Source organism: Psammomys obesus, unplaced genomic scaffold (assembly GCF_907164565.1).
Source record: "Psammomys obesus unplaced genomic scaffold, mPsaObe1.curated_primary_1811, whole genome shotgun sequence".
NCBI lineage: Eukaryota > Metazoa > Chordata > Mammalia > Rodentia > Muridae > Psammomys > Psammomys obesus.
The window spans coordinates 4,778,600-4,795,389 of NW_026596069.1; the positions used below are offsets into that span (position 1 = coordinate 4,778,600).

At 40.7% G+C, this 16,790-nt stretch overlaps 1 pseudogene; it reads left to right on the forward strand.

Moving 5' to 3' along the window:
- The first annotated feature begins 1,161 nt into the window (after positions 1 to 1,161).
- LOC129690142 (actin, cytoplasmic type 5-like) lies at positions 1,162 to 14,733 on the forward strand (annotated as a pseudogene).
- Positions 14,734 to 16,790: the final 2,057 nt, after the last annotated feature.

Here is a 16,790-nt window from a genome sequence, read left to right on the forward strand (position 1 = left end):
GATCTTCAACAAGAACACAGAAGAAAATTTTCTCAAACTAAGGAATGACACAGCCATAAAAAGAAAGAAAGAAATAGGCAAGACCAGAAAGGAAAATTCCCAAGGCATATCACCTCATGGAAGAGAGCCAATCCTTGACATTATTAATGATACCCACAATGCTCCCAAACAGGAGCTTGGCATAACTGTCTTCTGAGAGGCTTCATCCAGCAGTTGATGGAAACTGATTCAGAGATCCATAGCCAAACAATAGGCAGAATTCAGAAAGTTTTGTGGAAGAATGGGAGGAAGGATTGAGGAAGCCAGAGGGGTCAAGGACATCACAAGAAAATCTACAGAGTAAACTAACCTGGGCTCATGGGGCTCAGAGACTGAACCACCAAACAAGGAGCATGCACGGTCTGGAAGTAGGCCATCTACAAATATTTAGCAGATGGGCAGCCTTGTCATCATGTGGATATCCTATTAGTGGAAAAAGGGGCTGTCTCTGACTGGTCTGGCCTCAGTGGGGGAGGATGAGCTCAGTCCTGCTGCAACTTGGTGTGCCAGGATTGGTTGGTACACTTGGGGGGGGTTCCCCTTCTCTGAGAAGGAGAGGGACTTATGGGGAAAGTGGGGCATAATGGTGGGACTGGGAGGAGAGAGGAGAGAGGCTGTGATTAGTCTGTAAAGGCATTAAATAAATGAATGAATGAATAAAAAAACCCTATACTTCATTAAACCGGAAAGCTAAAAGATATGGATACCTTTTTAGATTCAGCCAAACCACCATCACTAAACCAAGAAGTCAACATTCTAAACAGACCCAAAACAAATGAGGAGATTAAAATAGTAAGAAAAAGCTTTCTAGCTAAAAAATGCCCAAGACCAGATGGATTCACAACAAAATTCTACTAGATATTCAACGATCTACAAGCTGTCCATCTTAAACTATTAAAAGAAAGGAAGAAAGAAACAGGAGGAAAACATCTTCTAGGAAACCAGTATAATTCTCATATCCAAACACACAACTGTGTGTGTGTGTGTGTGTGTGTAAAGACACACACACACACACACACACACACACACACACACACACACACATCCCTGATTAAGACCGACTCAAAAATACTCAACACTTGCAAACACAATCCAGACATACATCAAAAGAGATTTTACACCATGATCAACTTGGCATTACCACTGAATGCATGGACAGGTCAACATAAGCAAGTTAATAAATGTAGTAAAGGCCAGCCTGGTCTACAGGGTGAGTCCTGGGACAGCCAGGGCCACACAGTACACCAAATAAATGGACCTGAAGACAAAAGTCAAACAATCCTCTCAATAGATGCAGAAAAAGTCTCTGACAAAACCCATCATACTTTCATGATAAAACTTACTTAGAATGTAGGGCTAAAGGGAACATATACTTCAACACAATTAAAGCTACTCACAAGAAGCTTACAACCAACATCATAAGGGGAGAAAAGCTTTAAGCAATCCTCCTGAGTTCAGGAACAAGACAGGTATGTCCACTATCTCCACCACTTTTCAACATTGTGCTGAAAATACTAGCTGGAGCAATAAGGCACGATAAGGAAATTAAGGAGACAAATAGGGAAAGAAGAAGGTCACACCATCACACCATCCCTATTTGCAGATGACATGATACTATAAATTTGAGATCCAAACAATTCTGCCAGAAAACTTCTAGAAACAGTAAACAAATTCAGCAATGTTGCAGAATACAGAACCAACTAGCAACGATCAGTAGGATACATGTACACACATATGTGTAGATACGTCTGTGTGTGCATAAGGAGAAGGAGTTCATGGGCATACTCCTGTTCCAGTTCACAATGACCTAAAATATAAATATCTAGAAATTTACCTTACCAAAGAAGTAAAGGACCTATGCAAAAAAAACTTAAACACTCTGAAGAAGCAGGGCACAGTGGCACACTGTAATCCCAGAACTTGGGGAGGCAGAGGCAGGCAAATATCTGTGAGTTTGAGGCCAGACTGGTCTACAAAGTGAGTCCAGGAGAGTCAAGGCTGCACAGAGAAACCCTGTCTCAAAAAACCCAAAAACCAAAACAACCAAAACACAAAACAAAACAATCCCCCCTAAACCAACCAACCATCCAAAAAAAAATAACACCCCCAAAAAGCTCTGAAGAAATAGATACACACTAGAAAATAAAGAGGAAACCCACAGAACAGAAGAAAAAAAAAATCTGTTTTCTATACATCTCACATAGAGAACTGAAAAAAAAAAAAAACACCCAACAAACCAAAACATAAAAAAAAAAAAAATCTAATCTAAAAACCACATTACCCTACAGAAAGAACTACCAGCAAATGAGGAGAGCTGGGAACACAAGAGTTGGCTTTCACAGGTGTAGTCCATGGCAGTTCAGTGTCCAAGTGGGTTACATAGTAATGGGAAGAGGGACTGCCTCTGACATAATCTGATTGGCCTGCTCGTTGATCACTTCCCCCTGAGGGGGGAGCAGCCTTATCAGGCCACAGTAGAGGACAATGCAGCCACTTTTGATGAGAACTGATAGACTAAGATCAGAAAGAAGAAGAGAACCTCCCCTATCAGTGGACTTGGGGAGTGGCATGCATGCAGAAAGGGGAGGGAGGGGCTTATGGGGGGATACAAAATGAATAGAGTGTAATTAATAAAAAATTAAAAAAAAAAGAAAAAAAAAAGAGTTGGCTTTACCCAGTGCCAAACAATTAGCTCTGAAATTGTACCTACAGGTATCATTATATGGACTGAACAGTTATATTTAAGAATATATATATGTATACATAAATATACACACATATATACATATATGTCTGCAATTAGTAAAAACAAAAAGAGGCCGTGGATTTGAAGAAAAGAGGGGGTGGGTTTATGAGAGGGTTTGAAAGGAGATAAGGGAAAAGAGAGTATAATTTCAAAGAAATAATTTAAAAACAGCATAAAATAAAATCAATCAACAAGTATGTTTTGAGAAGTACATATGTACCAGCATGTACATTTTAAGTTTGCTGTCAAAACATAAACAGGATCATATAAAAATTGCTTGACAATATATCAAATATATATATAAATATTGAGGTGTGAGTGGAATTTTGTGAAAAAAAAATCACCATTTTCATTGACACTTATGTTTCATTTACAAGTAAAGCAACGCCAGTCTCATTACCAAAATTTTTGTGAAAATACAAAACCACAGCAAAACTGTAAATAACAAATTCTTTTTTTTATATCTGTAGCAGACATTGAATTATACTTACTGAAAGTTTAGATGAAATCTTACAGAAATAAAGTATGCGTTTACGTCATCCTTTTAGATCTACATCTCTCTCTGATAGGCCAAGTCACTCTAAGCAATGTTCACTTTTTTTAATAATAATTTTTATTTTTTTAATAGTTATCACAGGTTATTTACTTTGTACCCCAGCCATAGCCCTATCCCTCATTCCCTCCCAATCCCAACCATCCCTCCCTCATCTCCTCCCTTCCCCTTTCCAAGTCCACTGATAGGGGAGGACCTCCTTTCCTTCCATCATAACAGATTCTTTTAAAGGGTTAGGGAACAAATTATTTTAATATCTGTGGTGTTTGGTGACACATACACTTGTCACTTTATCTTTTTTAATTTTATTTTTATAATCTATTCATTTTATATCCTGATTGTAGCCCCCTCCCTTGTCTCCTCCCAATGCCACCCTCTCTTCTACTTCTCTCCATTCCCCTCTCCTAGTCCACAGAAAAGGGGAGCCCTCCTGTACCATAGGACCCTAGCCTACCAAGTCTCATCAGGACTGCCTGCATCCTCTTCCTCTGTGACTTGGCAAGGCCGATCCACCAAGGGGAAGTGCTCAAAGAGCAGGCAACGAAGTCCATGTTAGAGATAGGCCCTGCCCCCCTTACTAGGATACCCACATGGAGACTGAGCTGTCTTTTGGCTACATCTGAGCAGGGTATCTAGGTCTGTCCATGCATGGTCCTTCGTTGATGCGTCAGTCTCTGCAGGCCCCCTGGGCTCAGAGTTGTTGGCTTTGTTGTTCTCCTTGTGGAGTTCCTGTCCCTTCTGGGTTCTTCTATCCCCTTCCTGCCTCCCATAAAACTCCCTGAACTCTGTCTAAAGTTTGGCTGTTGTCACTTTATCTTAAGAATCTCAGTTTCCCACGACACTTTTAATTCACTTATAAGAATTAAAAGTCACAGCACCTGACCTTAGGGAACACATACTGTAGGCACATATGCTTGAAAAATTGCACACAGACAAAAGCAGCATAAGTTAAGATGCTGAGCACATGCCATCCATGTATAATTGTTAGAAACACAGGGGAGAAACTTTAGACAAAATATGGACATAGCATGGGAAGAAAGGTTAGCATCATAATCAGTTCACAAAACTAGGGGCAAGGAAGAAGAAGAATTGAAAAACTCATGGAGGCCTTGACAGAAAAAGTAGAAGCATAAAATGCATTTGTCAGACAACCCTGAGATAGCCTTGCATTGAAATAAGAAATGCAGAGAACAGGAAACTCAGGGATGAAACCAGTAACTTAGAAACAAAGAGAAAAACCCAGAGAATCAATGAAACCAAGAGCTGGTTCTTTCAGAAAACCAATCAGATAGACAAACCACTAGCCAAATTAACTAAAAAGCAGAGAGACAGTATCCAAATTAACAAAATCAGAAATGAAAAGGGAGCCATAACAACAGACACCAAGGAAACCAAAAGAATCATTAGGCCTTACTTTAAAAGCTTGTACTCCAGAACATTAGAAAATCTTAAGGAAATCAATGATAGATTTCACTTACCAAAGTTAAATCAAGGTCATATAAGCAGTTTAAAGAAAATAGAAGAAGTTATCAAAAGTCTCCCGACAAAACAAAACAACCAAAAAACAACAACAACAACAAAAAAACAAAACCACTAAATAAATTTTAAAAAATTAAAAACCCCCAAGGCCAGGTTGTTTTTAGCACAGAATTCTACCAGACCTTCAAAGAAAAGCTAATACCAATACTTTTCAAACTATTTCACAAAATAGAAACAGAAGGAACATTACTGAACTCATTCTTTTTTTTTTTTTTTACTTTTTTTAAATTTAATTTTGTTTTTTTTCTTATCAGTTACATTTTATTAACTCTGTATCCCAGCCATGTCCTGCTCCCTCATTCCCTCCCAATCCCCACTCCCTCCCTCATCTTCACCGTGCCCCTTTCCAAGTCCACTGATAGAGGGGGGGCCTCCTCCCCATTCATCTGATCCTGTTTTATCAGGTATCTTCAGGACTGGCTGCAAAGCCCTCCTCTGTGGCCTAACAGGACTGCTCCTCCCTTGGGGGGTGGGGAGGCCAAAGAGCCAGTCATTAAGTTCCTGTTAGAAATAGTCCTTGTTCCCCTCACTATGGGAAACCAATTGGTTACTGAGCTACCACAGGCTACATCCGAGCAGAGGTTCTAGGTTATATCCATACATGGTCCTTGGTTGAATGTCAGTTTACTGAACTCATTCTATGAAGCCAGTCACCCTGATACCTAAACCACACAAACTCAATAATGAAAGAAAATTTCAGACCAATCTTCCTTATGAACATTGGTGCAAAAATACTCAATAGAATACTCAACAACTGAATCCATGAACACATCAAATTCATCACCCACCATGATCAAGTAGGCGGCATTGTAAGGATGTTGGGATGGTTCTACATATGAAAATTCATCAACATAATCCACCATATAAACAAACTGAAAGAAAAAACCCACATGGTAATATCATTAGATGCAGCAAAAGTCTTTGAAAAAAATTCAATACCTTTTCATATTAAAAATCTTAGAGAGATCAGGGATACCTAAACATAATAAAGGCAATATACAGCAAACTGATAGTCAACATCAAATTAAATGGTGAGAAATTCAAAGCAATTCCACTAAAATCACAGACAAGACAAGAGGCTCACTGTCACCATATCTCTTCAATATAGTACTTGAAGTTCTAGCTAGATAGATTAATAAGACAGCTAAAGGAGATCAAGGGGATAAAAATTATAAAGGAAGAAGTCAAAATATTGCTATTCACAGATGATATAATATTCTATATAAGCGATACCCATATTCTACCAGAACTCCTACAGCTGATAAACACTTTCAGAAAAGTGGCTGGATAAAAAATTAACTAAAAAAAGTATATCTGTAACCTTTCTGTATACAAATGACAAACGAGTTGAAAAAAGAAATTAGGAAAACAACACCCTTCACAATAGCCACAAATAAAATAGTGAAAGCTCTAGAACAATAAGAAGTAAGCACTACCAAGAGGAATGGATGGCAAGAAATAATTAATAAAATAGAAACAAAAAGAACAGTACAAAGAACCAATGACACAAAGAGTTGGTTCTTTGAGAAAATCAACAAGACAAACAAACTCTTATCAAAACTAATTAAAGAAGGGGAGAGAATATTCAAATTATTTAATAAAGTCAGAAATGAAAAAGGGGACATAAGATCAGACACTGAGGAAATCCGGAGAATCATTAGGACATATTACTTGTACTTCACCAAATTGAACAATTTAAAAGAAATGGATAATTTTCTCACTAGGAACCTCTTATAAAAGTTAACTGAAGAACAGATAAACAATTTAAATAGACTTATAGTTCCTAGTGAAATAGAATCAGTCTCTCAACCAAAAAAACCAAAAAACCAAAAAACAAAACAACAGTTTTAGTGAACAATTCTACCCGATTTTCAATGAAGAGTTAATGACAATACTCCTCAAATCATTCTACAAAATAGTAACAAAAGGAAAGCTGCCAAATTCAGTTTATGAGGCCACAGTTACTGTGATACCTAAACCACAAAAGACTCAACAAATGATGAGAATTAGGCCAATTTTCCTCATTAACAAAGATGCAAAAATACTCAATAAAATACAAACTGAATTCAAGAACACATCAAAAAGGTCATCCACCATGATCAAGTAGGCTTCATCCCAGAGATGCAGAGATGGTTCAATGTATTAAAATTTGTCAACCATATGAACAAAAAAAAAAGAAACAAAAGCCACATGATCACCTCATTAGATGCTGAAAAGTCTTTGACAAAATTCAACACCCCTTCATGATAAAAATCCTGGAGAGATCAGGACTACAAGGGACATATGTAACCATAATAAAGACAATTTCCAGCCAGCTTACAGCCAACATAAATTTAAATGGAGAGACTCTCAAAGCAATTCCACTAAAATGAGGAACCAGGCTGTCCACTCTCTCCATACCTCTTCAATATAGTACTTGAAGTTCTAGCTAGAGCAATAAGACAACTGAAAGAGGTTAAGGGGATACAAATTGGAAGGTAAGAAATCGAAGTATCTTACTGGTAGAGAGGATAGAAAGATGACACAAGCCAAGGAACACATAGTTTGCTGTGTTATTGTGTCTCATAGGAATGTCAGAAGCTACATTCGTAAAGAGAAACTCTTTTGAATTAAATTAATCAATAAGCTAACACTAGAGACATTTGATTTAATTCTAATCTGCAAAGTTAGCACATAGAATACAATGCCAAAATCGGGCTTCAAGAGAGTAGACTATAAAATGCAAGACTCCCCACAGCTTGCCTTTGGAAATGTGGTGTCTTATTACTCGCTCTTTTAAAACCATCTTTACAGAGCAGTGTTTTGGACCATGGTGAGTCCCTGATGCCTAGATGCCAAATTAGAACTGAGATACCAAAAGATTAAAAATCAGTGCCTATTATTTTAAAGTTTAAAGCATAGGCCTGAACTAAGGCTAGCTGGGTAGAGACATGTCCAGTAACGCCCTGAGGGGAAGATCCAGACTTACTGCATTCTTTTCCTGCCCTCTAATTATACAGTTGCTAGGAAACTGGCCCATAAGATCAGGCCAGAACTGTTTGTAGTCTTGGTGCGTAAAGTGGACCAATCATTTCAAAAGTCAATTTCCCTTACCCAATCACATAATGCCGAAGTATGTATGTCACTGCTTGCTTTTTTTTCCCCCCTTAAAAACTCTGTACCCCTAGACCTCGGGGCCTCATTCCTCTCTTGTTTCCACAGGAGGTTTGCGTCCCGCCTTCAAACGCGAATACAATTAAAAAACCTCATGTATTTTTACAGTAGAGTCTATTTATTCCCGGTCTTTTGGGGTTCGCAAACTGGGCATAACAGAACAAGGTTGTAAGATATGGGGACTCCCCTGGGAAGGAAAGGAGGAGGCAGAAACAAGCAAAGGAAAGATGTGGAGTTGTGACGCAGGTTGTGCTGTCACGCAGTTCACACTGACGTGCAGTACTGGGGCAGAGTTACTCATCCAGACTTGTCTCCTGCCATTGGCCTATTCATATTTACAGGCACCTATTCATCTTTATATTCTTCTTAGTCAGAAACAATGGCCAGGGCAGCCCACGAGAAGCAAAGAAGATCTGAATTCAAGAAAATGAGATATTTGGAGCTGACGTCATCCCGTCATGAGCTAAGCAGGCAGCAAGGCTTTCTTCAAATGAATGTGGTATCTACCGTGTCTGTGGCTGTGTATTCATTCTATGTATTATGAGTTTCATTTGCATGCTGTCTAGGAATTATGAGCATTAGAAGACAAAAATGGCATATACCCTCGTGTGTGTTTCGACTGTTGGCTGGGAAGCAAAAAGCTTGGAGACCAATGGAGGACATTTGATCTTAGCAAGTTCTGGCAAAATTCTTCATTGGTTTATGAGCAGGATCAATGTAAACAAAATTAGGGAAATTTTAGGTTGCTTGTAGAAAGAAAGGATTCCAGAAAAAGAGATCAATAAGCAAAATGGAAATAAACAACTGGAAATTCTCCTAAGCAACATAAAGGGAAAGAGGAATAATACTTGTTACTAAAAATACTAAGTGAGTTGATTTTGACATTAGTTCTTGTGTTCAGGGCACCTAGTGCCTCTCAGACAAGATGACCACCATCGTGCAGAATTTCATGAACTCTGAACATCCACTGATGGTCGTGTGGTGACACAGAAGCAGAAATCTGGCCAAGAGCTTTTTTATGTACGTTTTACACTTTCCTGATTATGAAGGTGACAGTTGATCATAAATGAGTAAACAGCAGCAGCAGCAGCAGCAGCAGCAGCAGCAGCAGCAGCAGCAGCAGCAGCAGCAGCAATACTGAGGGCTCCAGCTGAAGCGTGTCATGTCTGATGGGCCTGGGTTAGGACAATAAAGTCCTTCAATGAAACCTTGGATTTTTGAATTGAAGATCTTTATCATGTAATAGTAATCAAACAAAGAAAGGCTATTAGTTTGAGGAATGTGCTTGGGAAGGTTTGGAAGGGGTTACCAGGGAGGGGATGGTATGAAAAAAGGAAAGGGGAAAGTGATATAATTCTATTCAAATTAAAAACATATTTAAAAAACAGTTGAAATCATCCCTTTCTACTAATTGGCTCACTGACAGTGGCTCACACAGAGCTTTGAAACGTTTCTTCCAGTTCTGTAAGAGATTAGAATAATAATGTATAACTTCAAAGGAATAAGGTTGCATTTAAATTATTCTGATCAGGTGCTTTATAAATTCTAAAGATTCGTGCATGCCTTAGTGATTGAGTAGAGTTCTTTTATTTCTAGATGAATAATGGGATTGGGGTTTTAAACAATTAGTTGCTCAGAATGGAAGAATTTTCAATTCTGCTTAAAAAACAGGCGAACAGTGGCCTGGTATTCTGGTTTGTAAGTGGCCTGAGGCACTGAACAGCTGGGCAAGAGCTTCTGGAAAGAGGGAAAGTGTAGGAGGTAGAGAGAGGATGTGTATTGATGTCAAGTGTGCAATTTCTTATTCTTACCCTCTTGCTTTCTCCTTTGCTTTTTTTGAGGCTGGATAATACTCTGCAGCCTAGGTTAGCCTCAAACTTGTGGCAGTCTGCCTGATTCTACCTCCCAAATGCTGAAATTACAGAAGGGAGCTACCAGACACATCTACTAATATTTTTTCATGGATAGTTTCTTGTTCTGTGAAATAAAATGCAATGGGGAGAAATGGGATGGGTTGGAGGGGAGAAGATGTAAGGTCGGTCGGAAAGACAAAAGGGAAGGGGAGAAATGGTGTAAATTATAATTTAATTAAAATTTAAAAATTCTAAAAAAAAAATAATCTAGGCAATGGATACAGCAAACATTAGCTTTAAAACAAATGAAGGAAGCCATTCAGCAAACTCCCCTTCAAGTCATAAATTTCACGTAAGGCAGCCCTGCCAGTTGCATGTTGACCCAGCTTCCATGTTTTTTTTTTTTTTTTTCAATCTGTTCCTCATTCTTCAGAGGTTTTCACTTGGTTACTAGTTCATAGGCATAAACTTGGTTAATTGTTCTATGGAAAGGCTGACAAATCCTGATGATTTTATTTTTTTATTTTCATTTTTTTTCACTTTTAAAAAATTCTTTATTAATTATACTTTATTCACTTTGTATCCCCCTTGTGGTTCCCTCCCTCCTCCTGTCCCAATCCCTCCCTTCCTCCACCTTCTGCATGCATGCCCCTCCCCAAGTCCACTGATAGGGGAGGTCTTCTTTTCCTTCCTTCTGATCCTAGTCAATTAGGTCTTATCAGGAGTGGCTGCATTGTCTTCTTCTGTGGCCTGGTAATGCTGCTTCCTCCTCAGGGGGAGGTAATTAAAGAGCAGGCCAATCAGTTCAAGTCAGAGACAGTCCCTGTTCCTATTACAATGGAACCCACTTGGATACTGAACTGTCATGGGCTACATCTGTGCAGGGGTCTTAGGTTATCTCCATGCATAGTCCTTGGTTGGAGTATCAGTCTCAGGAAAGACCCCTGTGCTCAGATTTTGCTAAAATGCTCAATTCCTATCCAGAAAGGCAAAGAGGATGGAATCAGAAGAAGGAGAAAAGTAGGAACAAGCCAGGAACCTGACACAGAGGACCTCTGAAAGGCTCTGTCCTGCAGACTATCAATGCAGATGCTAAGACTTATGGGCAACCTTTGGACAGAGTGCAGGGAATCTTAGGAAAGAAGTGGGAAACAGTAAGATCTGGAGTGGACAGGAACTCCACAAGGAGAGCAACAGAACCAAAAAAAAAAAAATCCTGATTATTTTTAATGACTGTTATTTATAAACAGGAAATTGTTCATTAATTATTCCTGATGCTTATTAAGAGCTTCACCTCATGGATTCTTCCTTACTTTGATTATTTGATAGTCCAAGTTGTGTGGAAATAAAATTATGAATTTGCTTTTCAAAGGTATTAGAGGCGAATATTTTTCTTTATATCTGTACTTTTCAGGTAAGCAAAATATTCAGCTGTGTGTTTCACACATTGTTATATCTTTTAAAACCTTTATCACAGGTTATTTATTTGTTGTAGAAACATTTGGGACCTTAAACATTCATGACAAATGGAACAAAAATTAAACTATGTTCATAGTTCAGTAGTGGATTTTGCAGTGACAGCGTGTGTTGCAGAAACATGTCTTGATTGAAGTGTGTATGCACAATGTGGTGAGGCAGAGATTGCCAAGGCAGGGATCGGTATTGGAGCACTTACGGAAGTCAAGAACCGGAAATAGAGATGTTGTCAGGGCTTACTTCCACTTGCTAATTTTGGAGATGTAGAAATAGGATCTCGGAAAAGTGACTTCTCCAAGGTTTTTGAAAGAACCTAAGAGAAGATTTTGTTGAGAGTCTGACTTTAAAACATAAAATCCAGAGAAGGCGTCAGACCAATAGCCAGGAGTGGGAGGGCGCTTGTTGGAGAGAACAGACTGTCCGTGTTCTCTTAGCTGTAGTGAATGACTGAGCGTGATAAGCCATGTGACACCAAGGAGGAACGAGACTGAGAAAATCACTGTTCATAAAAATCTAAATACAATTTTAGAACTTCCAGTGTGGTCTCTGTCAGCTGGGTCCACTATTTCTCACCCCCGGTTTTAAAAGTAGGTATCGTTGCTCTTTCCCCACGTCTTTTCGACAACTGACTCTTCAGGCTCGTGAAGGTTTTCCTTGTTTGTATCATGTAGAATAAACACAACAAGCGATTCTTTCTTATCCTTTTCTTATATGGTAAACAATGAACGCTGTTCTGAGATACCGCAGAATCTCTCTCTCTCTTCTCAGGCCTGGGATGCAGTATGCCTCGAATTCCATCCATTTCCTGACACAGGGTTCTGTTCTCGGGGTCACACGTCTGCAGGGACTCTTGATGTCCTCTTGCTCTGCTAACGCAGAAGAGAGCCATAGAGGCTGAGAGTCAGGCCTCAGGTCACACTCGTGGCTGACTTTGAAAAGAAGTAAATGCACACTACCCTCAGCTGATCTGAAGAGTGAGCCGAGGAGAGGGGGAAAAAAGGTGAAATCCTGTCTGCGTGAGAGCACAATTGCTCTGAGAAGCCTTAAGAGCAGGTAATTTGCCCAGCGGCTGAAAGATAGGTACTCTCAAAATAACCAAAACAAAGAAGTAATTTGTTGTAAATCCTTGTGTTTTACAGTCTCTTGGCTCCAAATTAAACTTCTCATTGCAGGGAAGAAACCACTTGGGTGTGTTCAGTGAGAGAAAAAAAAAAAAAAAAAAAAAAAAGAAAGAGACATGGCCACCCAGGATTTATTAGGAGAGAAGCAGGTTCCCTCACGGAAGTGGGCGTGGCCCTTTTTCCTAGCAGACAGACCCCGACCCGGCTCCAGAGACCTTTGCCTCACAGATGCCCTTGTCCTGAATATGAACCTACTTACATCATGACTAACGTGACATTTTAAAATGATGGAACTCAGGTATTTCCGAGCCTTAGCGGGGAACTGTCTACGTGGACAACTCTCCCCCTTCTCTTCTGTACGTTCACAAACGCAGACGCTCTCATACTCACACATTCTCGCACTTTGACAGCGTACAACTCATCTGTGGGTGTGGAGAGCGGGTCTCTCAAACGCTGCCTTCCATGTCATTGCCAGACCCAGTGTAAGGTGTCGATAATGCAACGATCAGAGTTTGTTGTTAATTCGCTGACTGGATCAACCTCTCCTGATGGTTCCTGCTCCAGAAAAAGCTGGAGGTTGAGCGTGTACAGACACATGCAGAGAAGCAACGAAGGGCAGAGGGTTAAGTGCTTTCGTTCAGAAACTGATCACGTTAAAATGATGGTCCCCTTGACAGACTCTTTGGTCTCCTTGGCTTCATGCTTAAGGTGGGTGGTATTCTCTGACTTGACTGGATCTTTGCTGCCTCCTGTTCGCCTAGCTTTAACTTCTGCCTCCAAATCTCAAAGTCAAAGGGCGGTTGGCTAAGAGGCCGATCAGAAGTATTCTGATCGAGGTTTCAGCCGTGAAAGGCATTGGTGAGACAGAGGAAACAGTCCGAGGAACTGCAATTGGCAAACAGAAAAGGGCTATTAGCCCAGGCTTCCCCGCCCCCACCCGAAGGAGGTGAAGCAGCTACATTAACATTTTTATGCCTTTAAAATAAACTCACATTTAATTCTACATATTTACTACAAAATCAAAGGTAGTAATATATTCAGTTTAAAATGTTAATTTTTTTGCTTTTATTTTTGTTTTTTCAGGACAGGGTTTCTCTGGGAAGCCCTTGCTGTCCTGGAACTTACACTGTAGACCAGGCTGGCCTTGAACTCAGAGATCCGTTATATATGGTTAAGAGTGAGCTGAGGACTGATGACCTCCTGGCAGCTTTTTGCTGTAAGTCCACACCCACTACACCCCTGTGCCCCTTGTCTACAATGGCTCCAGCAAATGCAAAGCCGGCTTTGTGGGCAATGATGCTCTTGGGACCATCTTTCCTTCCGTTGTGGGCTATGGGAGGCACCAGGGCATTGATGGTGGGCATGGGTTAGAAGAACTACGTAGGAGAAGAGGCCCAAAGCAAGAGAATCATCCCATCAAACATGGGATTGTCACCAACTGGGATGACATGGAGAATATCTGGCACCACACCTTCTACAATGATTGGAGTGTAGCCCCTGAGGAGCATCCCATTGCTGTTCACTGAGGCCCCTGTGAGTACCAGGGCCAACGTGAAAGGATGGCCCAAATCATGTTTAAGACCTTCAACACCCCTGCTGTGTTTGCAGACATCCAGGCTGTGCTGACCCTGTGCGCCTCTGGTTGAGCCACTGGTATTGTGATGGCCCGTGGAGAAGGAATCATCTTTACTCTACCCATCATCAAGGGCTACACTCTCCTCAACTCATCCTGCATCTGGACCCAACTACCCCTGGACCTGACAGACTACCTCATGAAGATCCTCACTGAGCCGGACTCCAGCTTCAACACTACCAAGCAGCAAATTGTGAATGGCATCAAGGAGAAGCTGTGCTATGTTGCCCTGGACTTCATTCTAAAAATGGCCCCGCTGCATCCCTTTCCTCTCAAGAGAGGAGCTATGAGCTGCTGGAAGCCACATTATCACCGTTGGTAATGAGTAGTTCCAGCGCCCTGAGGCTGTCTTCCAGCTTCCCTTCCTGAATCATGCAGCATCCATGAAACCACAGTCAATTCCATCATGAAGTATGACGGTAACATCCACAGAGACCTCTGTGCTAACACAGTGCTGTCTGGAGGCACCACCATGTGTCCAGACATTGTTGACAGGATACAGGAGATCACTGCTCTGGTTTCTAGCATCATGGAGATCAAGGTCATTGGTCTTCCTGAGTGCAGGTTCTCTGTGTAGAAACATTGCTGGAAGGCCAGGAGCAATGCTCTTCAAGGCACGATCTGTGGATATTTAATAGTTCAAGACTGAAATATCAGTTGGTACTCAGAGTGAACATGCAAATATAGTTAGAAAAATTAGATTTAAACTCATGTTCTGTTCTGGTTTTTTTTTTTTTTTTTTTTTTTTTTTTTAAACTGACACAAACTAGAGTCACTTTGGAAGAGGGAACTTCAGTTAAGAAATTACGTGCCCTGAGTTTGATTATTTCCAGCTGTCTACTCCTTTTTGGTGTGTCTGCTTCTTCTCATTAGCCATTAGGGAAATGCAAATCAAAACAACCCTGAGATTTCACCTTACACCCATCAGAATGGCCAAGATGAAAAACTCGAGTGACAACACATGCTGGAGAGGCTGGAGAGAAAGGGGAACCCTCCTCCACTGCTGGTGGGAATGTAAACTTGTACAACCACTCTGGAAATCAATCTGGCACTTCCTCAGACAACTAGGAATAGCACTTCCTCAAGATCCAGCCATACCTCTCCTAGGCATATATCCAAAAGAGGCTCAAGTACACAATAAGGACATTTGCTCAACCATGTTTGTAGCAGCTTTATTACAAACCATGTTTGTAATAGCCATAAGCTGGAAACAGCCCAGATGCCCCTCAACTGAAGAATGGATGCAGAAATTGTGGTACATCTACACAATGGAATATTACTCAGAAATGAAAAATAAGGAAATCATGAAATTTGCAGGTAAATGGTGGGACCTGGAAAGGATCATACTGAGTGAGCTGAACCAGAAGCAGAAAGACACACACGGTATATACTCACTCATATAGATATGTAATATAGGATAAACCTACTAAAATCTGTACATCTAAAGAAACTAATCAAGAGAGAGGACCCTGACTAAAATGCTCAATCCCCATCCTGAAAGACAAAGAGGAAGGACATCAGAAGAAGAAGAAGAAAACAGGAAACAAGCTAGAAATGTGCCATAGAGGGCCTCTGAAAGGCTCTGCCCTGCAGACTATCAAAGCAGATGCTGAGACTTATGGCCAACTGTTGGGCAGTGTGCATGGAATCTTATGTAAGAAGTGGGAAATAGTAAGATCTGGAGAGGACAGGAACCCCACAAAGAGAGCAACAGAACCAGAAATTTGAACACAGGGGTCTTCCCAGAGACTCATACTCCAACCAAGTACCATGCATGGAGATAACCTAGAACCCCTGCACAGATGTAGCACATGACAGTTCAGTGTCCAAGTGGGTTCCATAGTAATGGGAAGAGGGACTGCCTCTGACATAATCTGATTGGCCTGCTCTTTGATCACCTCCCCCTGAGGGGGGAGCAGCCTTACCGGGCCACAGAAGATGCCAATGCAGCCACTCTTGATGAGATCTGATAGACTAAGATCAGAAAGAAGGAGAGGAGAACCTCCCCTATCAGTGGACTTGGGGAGGGGCATGGGTGAAGAAAGGGGAGGGAAGGTGGGACTGGGAGGGGAGGAGGGAGTGGCTTATGGGGGATACAAAGTGAATAAAGTGTAATTAATAAAAAAAAATAAAAAAGAAAAAGAAAAGAAATTGCGTGCATCAGCTAGTGCTGTGGGCATGTCCGTGGGGACATCTTCTCAAGTGCTAATTGATATAGGAGGTCAGTCCACTGTGGACAATGATTCCTAGGGGGGCTGGCCTGAGCCATGTAAGAAAAGTTGCCAAATGAGCCAGCGAGAGCAAGTTCATAAGCAGCACTCCTCCTCGATCTCTGCTGCCGTGCCCTCTTCCAGGTTCCTGCCTTGGCTTCTCTCCACAATGGACTTAAACACAGACGTGCAAGCCAAATAAACCCTTTCCTTCCCAAGCTTGTTTTAGTGACAGTGTGTTATCTCAGCAACAGGAGAGCAAGCTAGACCGTGCCTCTACTCCAATAATAAACAAAAGGGAGCTACTTGTAGCTGTGTATGAATATACTCTGAAAAAGGATCTTGAGTTCCAGGCCAGCTTGGATTACATGGTAAAAATCTGCCAATAATAATAATAATAATAATAATAATAATAATAATAATAATAATAATGATAAAAACAGTACTAATTCACTTTATTTTATGTA